Genomic DNA, 14,090 nt, shown 5'->3' with positions numbered 1-14,090 from the left:
CCACTTCACCAAATATGACGTCCTTCTCTAGGGACTGGTCCCTTCTGACAACACATCTAAAGAACAAGAGAGAAAGTCTTGCCACCCTTATTTCTAAGAAGCACTCTGGTCATACTTCTTGCAAAACAGATTTGTTTGTTTTTCTGGTAGTCCATGGTACTTTCAATATTCTTTGCCAACAGCATAATTCAAATGCATAGATTATTCTGCCTTCTTCCTTATTCACTATCCAACTTTCACATGTATATGAGATCTTTGAAAATACCATGGTTTGGGTCAAGTACACCTTAGTCCTCCAACTAACATCTTTATTCTTTAGCATATTGAAGAGGTTTTTGAAGCAGATTTGTCTAATGCAGTAGTTGATGTCTTAGTTTCTGCTTCCTTGGGTGGTGATTATGGATCCAAGCAAAATTAAGTCTTTGATAACTTCAAACCTAGTGGTTTTGAATAGGTTTTCTTTTATTTCATGGAATATTCTCTTTTATTTGATTTCATGGAATATTCTGGCTCTGAAAGTTGTAACTGAAATCATCAAATTATGCTCCCTTAGCTTTTGAATAAAAGCTCTTATGGTGCAATGGTTAAGAGCTAACCTGCTAACTTAAATGTCAGTGATTTGAACCCACAAGTGGCTCCATGGAGCAAAAGCCTGGAGATCTGTTCCTATAAAGTTTATAGTCTAGGGAACCCTGTGGGACAGTTCTGCTTTGCCATTATGAGTTAGAATTGACTCATGGCACACAACAGTAATCCTTGGATATTGGTTTCAGGACTATAGTAAGAAATAGCTCATTCTTCTTCCCTTGATCTTCTATTTCTCATTTACATATACCCTAATTTCCTTGGCATTATTTCCACTTGATTACTGGCCAAGGTAAGGCGCTCTGGTAGCATAGTCATTACGGAATAGGGCTGCTAGCCTAAGGGTCAACAGTTCGAAACTACCAGCTGTTCTGTGGGAGACAAATGGGGCTTTCTGCTCCCATAAAGATTTACAGCCTCGGAAACCCTGTACAGGGTCGTTATGAGTTGGAACCGACTCCATGGCACATCACAACAACAATAACACTGGCCAAGGTAGACCTGCACAATCCTAATCATGAAAAACGTGACTGGAATTGAGATTATTTGAGCAGCAAATAAAGAACATCAGCAAATATAAACTTAAAAAAAAATATTAAAAAATGGCAGCTAGACTACACAACACCTCCCATTAGCTGTGACTTATGATGGGAACGGAGTCCTGTGGTGGTGCCATGATCTAAAGAGCTAGACTACAAAGTCGGTTTGAACCACAAGGTTGGCAGTTCAAGCTCAGCAGCCACTCCTTGGAAACCCTATACAGGGACTCTATGGGTCGGAACCGACTTGATAGCTTGTAACAACAATGATGGGGATGAGAAATACATTGTCTTTAACCCTTACAACCTTGTCAGGCAGGTATTAAGATTAGGGAAACTGAGGCTTAAAATGTTTAGGTCATTCTTTCAAATTCTAACTACTTTTCCATGCTAGATCCAGGGTTCAAAGACATTTGATCAAATTTCCAAAATGTGTGTGTCAGGTAAAGAAGTGAATAGTAAATTCTTGCACTTGGAACACTTGGCAAAAAAGCAGTCTGGGTTTTTCTGCATGCCATGGCCTCAAATACCATCTTCTGATATTATGAACTGTAAGGAACATTTGTAGCTCACATTATTGACAGGGTGATATGGAATTCTTTTTGCTGAGCGTCTATAGCTATGGTGAGGAGCTCTGGTAGCGTAGTAGTTATGAATCGGGCTGCTAACCTCAAGGTTGGCAGTTTGAAACTACCAGAGGTTATGCAGGAGAAAGATGAGGCATTCTGCTCCCGTAAAGATGTACAGCCTCAGAAACCCTGTGCAGGGTCACTGTGAGTCGGAACCAACTCCACAGTACTTAACAACAACAACATAGCTATGGTGATGGTGATCAAGTTCTTGGTAAGAAATGGAAGACAAGGACATTCAAGAGCTATATTTGATAGTAACAGAGAAAAGGAATTTTTAATTCCACTTAATGCTATTGGCATTGTCACTTAGTTGCTTGCAGCAAAGATTAAAAATACATTAAAGACATATTTTAGAATTATAAATTCATAGCAAACAATATGAAATGAAACATTCCAGAAATCAATCTTTGGTTTCAGTTCCATTTACTATTTCAAAATGCATCCAGAATCTCCTCATGCTGCACTGCTCTTTGCTTTTTGGAGAATGGAGGTATGCTCTCGTCAGCCTCGTTTAACAAAATAAAATGGCAGTCACCTCCAAAGCACTGCAGTGTGGCAAAACCAGGTAGCTACAACTCGAGTCTGATAGGACTATCTCCTCCAAAAAGGAATCCCTCATATCTTGGCTAACTTTGAAGAAACTAGGCTGGGTTTTATCTAGCAAACTAGTAGGTTGTAGGAGTCCCTGGGTACTGCAAACGTTTAATTCACTTGGGTGCTAACTGAAAGGTTAGAGGTTCAAGTCGACCAAGAGATACCCTTGGAAGCTAGGCCTGATGATCTATGTCAGAAAAATCAGCCACTGAAAGCGCTATGTGGTGGTTGAGGGCGGGGGGGGGGGGGGGGGGAGCGCGGTGGCAGGGGACTCTATGGAGCACAGTTCTACTCTGACACACATGAATTGGAATTGACTAAATGACAGCTGGTACTGGCTATCAGGCTATAACAACATGGTGACCAAAACTAAAAACCAAACCATTGCCATCGAGTCAATTTCCACTGCTAGCAACCCTATAGGATGGAGTAGGACTGCTCCTTAGTGTTTCTAAGGCTGCAAGTCTTTATGGGAATGAACAGTCCCATAATTCTCCTGCAGAGCAGCTGACGGGCTTGAACAACTGACCTGGTGGTTAGCAACTCAATGATTAACCACTATGCCAGCAGGGCTCCTAACACGATGTCATTGGTAAAATAGTAATGATATCCATAATACAACTCAGTAAGGACTCTGCAGCCCAGCTCAGCTGGAGGTTCTCCTTCTATTGCCCCTTTTAGGGCATTCTGATAACAGTGAGTTGGCACTGGGTTGTTGATTGTAAGGTCAGCGGTTCACAGCAGCCAGCCATACCATTAGAAACAATGAATCTTCTCCTGTCAAGATTTACCATTTCCGAAACTCTACGAAGTTGTTCTACTTTGTCCTATAGTGTCACTGTAAGTCAGAATTGAGTTGATGGCAGTGGCTTTGCTATCCCTAGTGAAGCTAGTGGGTCTTCTTAAAGTTTTCTAATATATAAGTATTGAAGGATACATTTCCTTAGAGATGGCCTAAAATAGAACTTAAAGGCAAGAGAAGGAAATAATAATATGGACTTTTCAGAAACCCAGGTTTTCCTCATTTCTTAAAGTCTTTGGGAAATTAAAATCAGAATAAGATGTCAAATCACAATCTAAATTGTAAAGCACTATTTTTAAACTTCTTCTTGTTGTTAAGTGCTGCTGAGTCAGTTTTGACACATAGCAAGCCTGTATACGGTTTCCAAGGAGAGGCTGGTGAGCTTGAACCAGTGACCTTGCGGTTCAAACTGACTTTGGGATCCATTGCACTAACCCACAGCACCACACCAGGATTCCATTTTAAAACTAGCTAGTGTCAAATTGTTGTTGTTGTTAAGTGCTGTGGAGTTGGTTCTGACTCACTGTGAGCCTGTATAGGGTTTCTGAGTCTATAAATACCTGCAGAGCAGAGAAATATCATCTTTCTCCTGTGGACCAACGAGTGGGATTGAACCACCAAACTTGTGGTTTGTAGTACAGTGCTTGTCTATCAGAGTTTGAATAAATAGTCAGAAGTCTGTATATCTCATTGGAGTGTTTTTTGGCTCTGCGTTTAAAATGTGTTGCTTTGTCTCCACTACTGGAATTAGGGTAAGCATGCATGCTTGGTGTCTGGATATTGCAATCAGAGGAAGTCTCGATTCTAGCTTCTGTAACTTATTCTGGGTATGATCTTAATCGCTCTGTCCTGTTTTCTTGGAGTCCTGGTGTGGTGCTATAGGATGGATAAGTACTGGACTGCAAGGTTGGCGGTTCAAACCCACCATCTGCTCCTTGGAAGTCTTATACAGGATCACTATAAATCAACTGATTCAACTGTACTTAACAACAACACAATGTGCATTAATGAAGAGTTCTTGCAGTGCAATGGGTAAGCACTTAACTATTAACCAGAAGGCTTGGAGTTCAAATCCACCCAGTGTCTCCATGGAAGAATGACCTAGTGATCTGTCTCTGCTGTTCTGTCTGTCTGTGATGTGCCGTAGAGTTGATTCTGACGCATAGCGACCCCTGCATAGTATTTCCTAGGCTGTAAATCTTTACGGGAGCAGAAAGCCTTATCTTTCTTCTGTGGAACTGCTGGTAGTTTCGAGCTGCTGACTGTGAGGTTAGTAGCCTGACTCGTAACCACTACGTTACCAGATCTCCTTGTGCTGTTGTTGTTATGTGCCGTGGAGTCGATTCCAACCCACAGCAGCCCTGTACAGGGTTTCTGAGGCTGTAAATCTTTACGGGAGCAGAAAGCCTCATCTTTCTCCTAAGGAACAGCTGGTAGTTTTGAACTGCTGAGCGTGAAATTAGCAGCCCGATTCGTAACCACTATGCTACAGTTGGGTGCCATCAAATCAGTTCCGGCTCAAAGAGACTTTCTATACAATAGAACAAAACACTGCTTGGTCCTGTGCTATTCTGATAATAGTTACTGTATTTGAGCCCATTGTTGAAGCCACTTTGTCAATCTCTGTCTTCAGGGTCTTCCTCTACTTTACCAAACATGATGTCCTTCCCAAGGGACTTGTCCCTCCTTATAACATGTACAAAGTGTGTGAAATGAAGTCTTACCATCCTTCCTTGCTTTTAAGTAATATTCTGGTTGTACTTTTCCAAGACATATGTGTTTGTTCTTCCGGTAGCCCGTGGTATAGTCACTATTTTCTCCAACACCATAATTTAAAGACATTCTTCTTCAGTCTTCCTATTCATTGTCTAGCTTTGGCATACATATGAAACAATTGAAAAATACATAGCTTGGGTCAGGCAAACCTTGGCCCTCAAAGTGCCATCTTTGTTTTTAAAATGCTTCAAATAGGTCTTTTGCAGCAGATTTGACCACTACAATACTCTGGTAGCTTAGTCATTACGAATTGGGTTGCTAACCTCGGGGTCAGCAGTTCACAATTACCAGCTGTTCCGGGCAAGAAAGAAGAGGCTTTCTGCTCCCGTAAAGATTTACAGCCTCGGAAACTCTGTACTGGGTCACTATGAGTCAGAACCGACTCCACGGCACATAATAACAACAAGAATACTTTATTTGCTTTCTTGACTGCTGCTTCCATGGGTATTGATTGTGGATCCAAGTAAAATGAGATCTTTGATAATGCCAGTCTTTTCTCCTTTTATCATGATGTTGTTTATTGGTCCTGTTGTGAGGATTTTTTTTTTTTCTGTTGATAAGAAATTATTACTGAAATTTGTACTTTTTTAATCTTCATTATTAAGTGCTTCAAATCTTCTTCAGTTTCAGCTCCCATAGAGATTGCAGTCTTAGTGTCAAAAATGAACTTTCAAGCACCCAACAATAACATATATTAACATATGGAAAGCCCTTAAAAAGTTGGCTTTGCTCGGTATAAGCTCTCAAGATATGTTCGGTATTATTATAATTCAGCAGAAAAAAAATTAAATATCTTAAAGTTATCAATAAATATAATTGATGCTCTAACAGTATACAAAGTCAGTGTTCTATAGCCTAGTTTGGTGAGATCTTGGAAACTCATGAGTGGCCTTCTAAGGTGCAGGTATTGGTGTCTCCATGTGCAGAAGAAAGAAGTGTGATGAGAACTGAAGAGATTTGGAATCAGTTAGTCCAGTGGACTAATGGAACAGTGAACATCAGACTCCATGAGTCCGAGAGCAGAAGGTACAGCTGCCACTACCAACTGCTCTGAAAAGGATCACATTAGAGCGTCCTGAATAGATTGGGAGAAAATATGAAGCAAAACTCAAAATTATTAAAATTAAAAAAAAGACTGGGTTTACTGGTCAGAAAGAGATTTGAGAAACCTGATTCTATGGTCCTTGATCACCCTTCAGGTCTAGAAAGGAACTCAGCCTTATGGGTCAATTTTTAGCCAAGCAGTAGACAGGAGGGAGCAAAGACACTAGTAAGATATGCTCACCATGGAACTGTCAAGCATTCAAAATCCAAAGAGCAACATTTATCTAAGAACAAAGTTGAGAAGCTGGTGGAATGGAAACAGGAACGGCAGGGAGGAAGTGGGATAAATGTTGCAATCATTGAGATGAAATGAAGTATAGGATTTGTTGAATATAAAACTGATGATCCTGTCTGTAAACCAGCACTCAATTCATAATAAAAAGTTTAAAAGATAATTGTCGATGCTAGAGTTTTTGCGAGCATTGTAGTACTCCGGGTTTTTTGGTTTGTTTGCTTGTTAGTTTAAATTTTCTACACAGACTTCAGCTGAGAAGTGTTTTGTCCTAAATGATGTCAAGGAGAGTGGTTCAGGGGAAGGGGTCCTGCTAAAATGGAAAACACAGCTTTAGCTTCCAAGAGCAAACTCCATGCACTTGTGATGGTTGTTTTTCTTTTAAGAAATAAGTAATTTAATTTTGTGGGAGGAATTAAGATATCCTTGAGAGCCAAGACATCTTATTGTCCAGAGAGGAAGCCTTATATTCCTAAAACAAATCTGTGGTCTGTCAAGTACCAGCTTTGGAATCGCAGAGCTCGTAACAGTTGTTCTTTGGAGAGAACATGGAGCTGAGACGATGGAGTGACTCAGTACTAGGAAACAATGACCCTCAGCTGCACACGGCGGTTCCGACTGGGCACGGACACAGGACAAAGTAACACATGCCCTGTAGTAGATACCATGCTCTTGAATACACTGCTTGGCACAGTCTTGATACTTCTTGGTTCCCCTGCCCTGGGCTTCAGTTCCTCAGTGTCATTTTTTCTCTGTAGCATCATTTGACATCTTCAGTGAACTCAAAAATTTGGAAAGATTTATGTTCTGACACGTAACTAGACATAAATTATCTTCCAACTCTTCTTAATTTTACAACTGAAGGAAATTGAAGGCTAGAGCCTGTGACTAAGTGAAAATCACAGAGCCAGCAAATGGTAGAGCTGAATCTGAGACTTCTAATTCCTTCAATTGGTAAGCAGAGAAATCTAATAATAGTATAGTACATTCATTTCATAATGTTGGTGTTAAATGCTGCCGAGTTGGTTCTGACTTACAGTGACCCTGTATAATGTTTCCAAGGAGCAGTTGGTGGATTTGAACGGCTGACCTTGTGGTTAGCAGTCCAGTGCTTATCCCACAGCACCACACCAGAACTCCATTTCATTTCATAATAGTAGTGATAAGAAGAAAACAATGGTAGCAAATAAATTTTGAGTATGTATGACATGTCAGGCATTGATTTTAGTTCTCTAATTTATTAATTCGTGTAACCCTTACAAAAAGGCTATGAGGAAGATATTATTCTCATCCCCATTTTACAGGTGGATAAGCTGAAGTATGGTGAAGTTAAGTAACTTATCTAAAGCCGTGTAGCTATTAATTGGCAGAGTTAGGATTTTATTCCCTGAAATATGGCTACTGAGTTCATATTCTTAGTGGTAACTCTTATTTGGGAAGTGCAGTGTCTCAGTAGAATAAGCACTGGGCTTCCAATCACAAGATCCGCAGTTTGAGCCCACCAGATAGTCTGCAGAAAAAAGATGAGGCTTTCTGCTCTCAAAAATGTACAGCTTCAGAAACCATATCCCATTTTGCTATGAGTCAGAATCGACTCAATGGCACTTACCAAGAGCAGCAACCTACTTAATTAAATATTTCTGCCAACATGTGGTTTCACTCATTTTTATTAATATACTTTGCTTTTCAAAATATCTACATCTTTAGGCTATTGATAAGAAATAAGGAATTCATCAAAAACCACAATTGCCTTTTCGGGAGCCTTTAATTTCAAACTATCTATATACAGAGAAGATTCCTTCTTTCCAAATAAGTTTGTTTCAATAACTATGTATTAAGAGCTACCACATGCAGGGCCTTTATCCAAGATAGCCAAGAATGGGATATTCAGGTTATTAACATATCCTGGCCAATTAACTTAACAAAACTGTCAAGCTTAGACTATCCACTCCTAAAAATTGTTTTGAAAGTAAAATAAACTTAAGAGGAAAGCTGTACTTATCATAATTCCATTTTATGTAAATTCTCAATTTGAGGGCTTGATAAGATTCTGTAGGGCCTGCAGGGTCCCCTAGTAACATCATTTTACATTCCAAAGAGAGGTAACTCTGAAAGGGGCTGGCAATTAACTTGTCTTCATAGGATATTTTAGGAACTCTTCTGATCATTCTTTCCTCAAGAAGTATATATCCCTGAGGTCCACTTTGTTTATTTGCCATTCCCTAACATTAAAACAAATTTGAGTATTTTGAGTCGTCTAAAAATGAGAACTTCCTTCCACTTTGAAGGTATGCATATTCCACAATGAGATATTTAAAGTGGGGAGGAGGCTAGAGGTTGTTTTGTAAAAGATGGGATTTTTACACAAGAAATAACATACAGTTTATCTGTTATATACAATTTAGGATGATAATACCTGTGCTCAGTATTGGAACACACAATAGTTTATATATGAAAATTTTGGTGTCCTCCCCAAAGAACACCCAGGTTATTATTTTTTTTACTGCTGACCTGTTCACAAACTAAACTTCCTTCAGTTTTCATCATAAAATAAAGTATGGGTCCTCTTGTGGCACTGGACTGCAAAATTGGTTTGATCCACAAGGTAAGCGGTTCGAGCTCACAAGCTGCTCCTCGGAAACCCTATGCAGAATTGCTATGGGTCTCAACTGACTAGATGACTCTTAACAACAACAATGATATCTGTAAAGAACCTATCCAAGGGTTACATCTTAAATAAAAGGCACATTCTACCATTTTATTGTAGATGTTGTTTTTTTCTATAAGTATATTCAAAAATAATTATTTTACTTCCAGATGTAGAAATGGTAAAATAAATAACGGCATTATTGTTGATATCAAAATTGGGCTCTTTATTTGGAAATTACCCTATAGCAAAATAAGAAAGACCAACTGGGAACACACGCCACCCTCCTTCTCTCCCTAGCTCCCTACCTCCCTCACTCAGAGGGAACCTCTGCTGAGGACCAATGGTCCATCTCCTGAAAAGATGTAATCTATGCTTAGCAATGCTTAAATCAGCAAGGCATTTACAACACATAATTAGTGGTTTGTTATTTATTTCAAGACTTTAATTGGCACAATATATTACAGTATTGTTGCCACAATTTTACTTATGGGTTTCTTTCTTCCTAAAAAGAGAAAGTGAGGGAGAGACTAAGGAACAATCCACCAGAATTAGACAATAAATCAGGGATGGATTACCAAATAAGCAAGACAAGCATGGGTTTACTTGTGCTTACTAAGTTGGTTACTGAATATTCCATCTCTGAAAGGGATTGTAAATTTGAAAAGAGGCTTTCATGCTATAGGAAGGTGCTGTGGGGTTGGGAGAGAGACAGATGCCTGGGACCAGACCTAGAAGCAGACTATTCAATGTGGTAAAAAACTGTGAAATTATTCACTACAAGGTTAATAAGTAAGCACAAGTAAAGTCATACTTACTTTGCTGATTGGGTAATCCAACACTGACTATATCCCCTTATGAACTGTTTTTTTGAACTGTTTTTTTTTTACAAAAAGGGAGACTAGCTACAGACACCATATTTTAGATTCAATTTTATTAAACCCAGACCAATGTTTTTTTCTGCTATTCTAATAGAACCTATTATGAGAATTTTGTTTTCCCAGGGACAAAAACAACACCAACTTTCCCTCCCTGAGAGCTTCTTATTGTTCATTTGCGTTGCTATTTGGAGAAAAAAAAACTCATTAAAATATTATGAAGTACATAGTGTAATTATGTGCCAGCCTTTGCCAATGAGAAACATCTGTAGCGGAGTGTATGAATGTTTATATTACAGTAAACTTGAGTGCAGACTCTCTTTCAGACCTTCTTTACTTTGCCTCTATTCTCCAATTCTTTGTCCTGAAGACAGAACCCGGCAAAAGTGTGTAGCGCTCCGGCTACAGTAAGAGCATTGTCAGGCTCCCCAGCTCCGAGCGCCAAAGCGTATTATTCCATCATTAGCCTGTAGTTCACGCCAGGGTAAACTGTGCTCTGCTAAATGCCTGCAAACCTTTTTCCCTCTTTTTAGTCTCCCGGTTATTTTAAAAATGTATCTTTTTCCCTCGTCCTCTCCCTGGCACCGAAAAATCTGCAAAGTGCATTCAACACACCCAAATCCTCGACTCTCTCCTTTCCTTGCATTATTCCACTTGCTTTAAAACCAAAGAACCTTGGGCATAATAAAAACATTGAGAGCTTGCCTAGCCCACAAATATTTGTGGAAGGCACATGGTGCCATTTTGCCAGACAACTCTTATTTGTTAAACTGAGTTAAGTGTAACACGATTCCAAAAAATTGCCTTTCGAATGAAAGAAAAGGCTATAAAACCAGGGATATAATTACCGCAATCTGGGTTACAGAAATCACAAAACAAGGAGCATGAGCCCATTTTGTGGGTGCTGTATGTGTGTGAGTGTGTATGTTTGTTTTGTTTCTACTCCTTTGTTGCTATACCTAAACACGTAACTATTTCATAGATTGTGTTGTACAGGGAAAAGGAACAGACAGAATCCTGCACAGACATAAACAAAACACACACTCTTGTTGTGGACAGTGGCATGTTTGGGCTGGGAATAATTTTCTCAGAAGCCAGGACTCTCTTGCTGTCTTTTTCTGCCTCCATCTAGCAAACACCCACCCAGGACTTGGAGTTTTCAACCACTTGCCAAGTCTCTGACACCCACCTCCCCTTCATGGAAAGCTGTCTACCTATTTTTGCACACATAAATGTAAAAGTCGATTTGAAAAGAATTTAGATTCCAAAATCTTTCATGTGAATCCACAAAAATACTAAAGAATCCTCCAGTCCCTGTCAGGCCCCCACTATTTTTTTTTTCTGGGGATTGTTCTGTTATTAGTCTTCTTATTGTTGGGAATGGGGATGCTCCTTTGGGATGGGTTTATACACTGGACCATTCTTAGCTTTTCTATCTTTGTCTGCCGATTGTTTCTAGATCTCAACCACTTTCCAAGAGAATTATTTCCATACATGCATATGTATCTAAATATTAATAATCACTACATGTCTGTATTTTTATGGTTATATAAACAAACACTGTTCTTACACATATCTCCCATTTTCAAGTTCTTACTTCATTTTAATTATTCTTTTAAGATCCATAGTCCCTGAAGCAGTTGGGTAATGTACTATATTAAATATAAAGAAAAAGTAAACCTTCCACATCTCCTTGTTTTATGTTTAGAACTGAACTTTGCAGGTCTGAGCTCAGCTTTTTGGTATGTTTTAGTCGAGTCCAGACTATGGGCTGTATGTTTTGAAACTCACATCATTGAGTCTTCTCAAAAACCACCACCGCAATTCCTTCTTTAAATTTCATCTGGACTGTCTCAAACAGCCCTAGCTGACCCCATCATTTCCTTCTCTTATTACTAACATGCTTCTCCCGTCATGCACAACCGTATGATATTTTTCAGAGGGAAAGTAAAAAATATATTAGGGGTTTCTTCCCTTCCAGATATAGACATTTTGTCACCTGGAGAGCACCAAGTGGACAGAGAAAATGAACCTAAGCTCAGAAGGCACAAAAAGACAGAACGTCACTGAGGTACATGTAAGGATAAACTCATGAAGCTCTGGAAGCAGAATTTGGCAACGACACTGTCCCATTGAGCCAAAAAGCCAGCCAGAGCGTGGAACCTTGTTATTATGGCTTGCTCTGTGAGTAATACCCGTAGGGAGGGTGTGAAGCCTGTTTAGAATCCTGGGATAGGAAGGATACAATGAGATTGGGCTTGAAGGATTCTGAGTCTTAGGAGGCTATGGATAAGCTCAATCGTCTCAAAATCTTAAAAAAAAAAAAAAACAAATGCAAAAGACAAATTTTTTAAAATTCCAAAATAAGATGGGACCCATTTTGAATCCTATGGCATTAAACACAGTCATTCCAAACACAGAAAAAAAAATGTAAACAATGTGCCAGAATCTGGGTGAGAAGCAGTTCATCTGAGAAGAAGTAGTAGAAAGTATACATGAGTTGAAACTGGCATAAGGTCAATTATGGAGGAAACTAGCATGGGCTGCTTTGGTAGTTTTGGTTAAGAAAATCTAAAATGTTAACTACCATGCTATAGGATTTGCACTGAACTGCTAACCACAAGGTCGGTGGTTCAAATCCACCAGTTGTTCCTTGGAAACCCTCTGCAGGGTCACTATGAGTCAGAACTGACTTGATGACACTTAAGAACAAGAAGAAATTACTTGAGACATTATTGACTCTGTCTTTTCACTTCTAAGCATATCTGAATTACTTTTTTCTTAATTTAATATTAGGTTTTGTTGTTAAGTGCTGTTGAGTTTGAATCATAATGATCCTGTATAGGGTTTTCAAGACTGTAAATCTTTGTGGGAACAGAAAGCCTCACCTTTCTCCTTCAGTGTTAGATTGTTGTTGTTAACTGCCGTCGAGTTAGTACTAATTCATAGCAACCCTGTATAGGGTTTCTGAGGAGCAGCTGGTAGGTTTGAACTGCCAACCTGTGATTCAAAGTCCAGTGCTGATCCTACAGTGCCATCAGGAGTCATGTAAAATTGCCAATGTTTGGCACTTCTTTACTTTCAAACAATGCAACTTTATGTGGTTAAACCTAATAGTTCCCTCCCTTTAATAACCTGTTTCTGGTATCTTGTAATTGACTCATGTTAAATTCTAATATTACTTTTGTTTTTCTTTGGCTCTTCTCTGATTTCAAATTTAGTCACCCTTTCTATTTTAATGCCTGTTGAAACGTTGGAGAAATGAATATTTGGTTAAATGAAAGAAACTTTTAAAAACCTGTATTTAACATGGCATTGAAAAATGACCAGTTGCCCCTCAATTCTATTCTGAGACCATCTATCAAAGTTTACTATCCCAGATAATTTGCTTACTGACAATATTAGTGTTGAGATATCTTGCTTGATGCCCTCAAGACCTTTGTTGCTGTGTTGTTGTTAAGCTTCTTCGGGTCGATTTCTGCTCATGATGTTCCCATATGACAGAGTTGAACAGCTCAACAGAATTTTCTAAGCTGTATTATTGAATGTCTTGCTCCTAAAGAGCCACTTGAGTTTTTCAAACAGTCTTCCTTTCTGCTAGCAGCCAAGCTTTTTAACTGTTGTGTTACTAGGTCTCAGTTCAAGACTTTACTTCACTTTAAGTCTTAAAAAAGAAATGGAAGTCTGGCTTGTAAGTTTTCAAGAGGGAGTTTAGTTTCAGAGGGTGCAAGAGGTGGGGTGCAGGGAAGGTAGAATCTCCACTGAATAGCTTTCGTTTTGTCTAGATGGGTGTGGTGAAAGGAGATGGGGTTAAGATTCTTGTGATTGTTATCATGACTAATTGTGATTGTTGTCACAACTGCAAAGGCAGAAGTTGTTGTAACAGAAAAGAGGGAGTAGTTAATCTTACATTCCAGGAACAGAGCACCCTAGGACCACTAAGAGACGAGCATGGACAGAACATGGGATCCTAACTAGAGAAGCAGTGACACCAGAGATGGAGTCAGAGGTACTGGCATGGAGAGATAGAGGAGCTGAGGACCCTAGACACATGGAAAGAGAAAGACTGTGTGTCGGTGGCCAGGAGGCAGGCTTGCAGAATATGCCCTTTGGTTGTTTAAATGATTATATATTCCTGAGTGTTTTGGTGTACATCAAAAAGGAAAAAGACCCCACAAACAAAAAGAGGGAATAGAAGCAAATACTGTTAAATGATGATTCATGGAGGGAATTGTAATAATTGCAATGAAACAAAATACAGTAAGATGAATGCAAAACCAATGTTCTCCCATGTAAACTAT

Source organism: Chrysochloris asiatica, unplaced genomic scaffold (genome assembly GCF_000296735.1).
Source record: "Chrysochloris asiatica unplaced genomic scaffold, ChrAsi1.0 scaffold00065, whole genome shotgun sequence".
NCBI classification, from domain to species: Eukaryota; Metazoa; Chordata; class Mammalia; order Afrosoricida; family Chrysochloridae; genus Chrysochloris; species Chrysochloris asiatica.
This window is presented reverse-complemented; position numbering follows the sequence as displayed.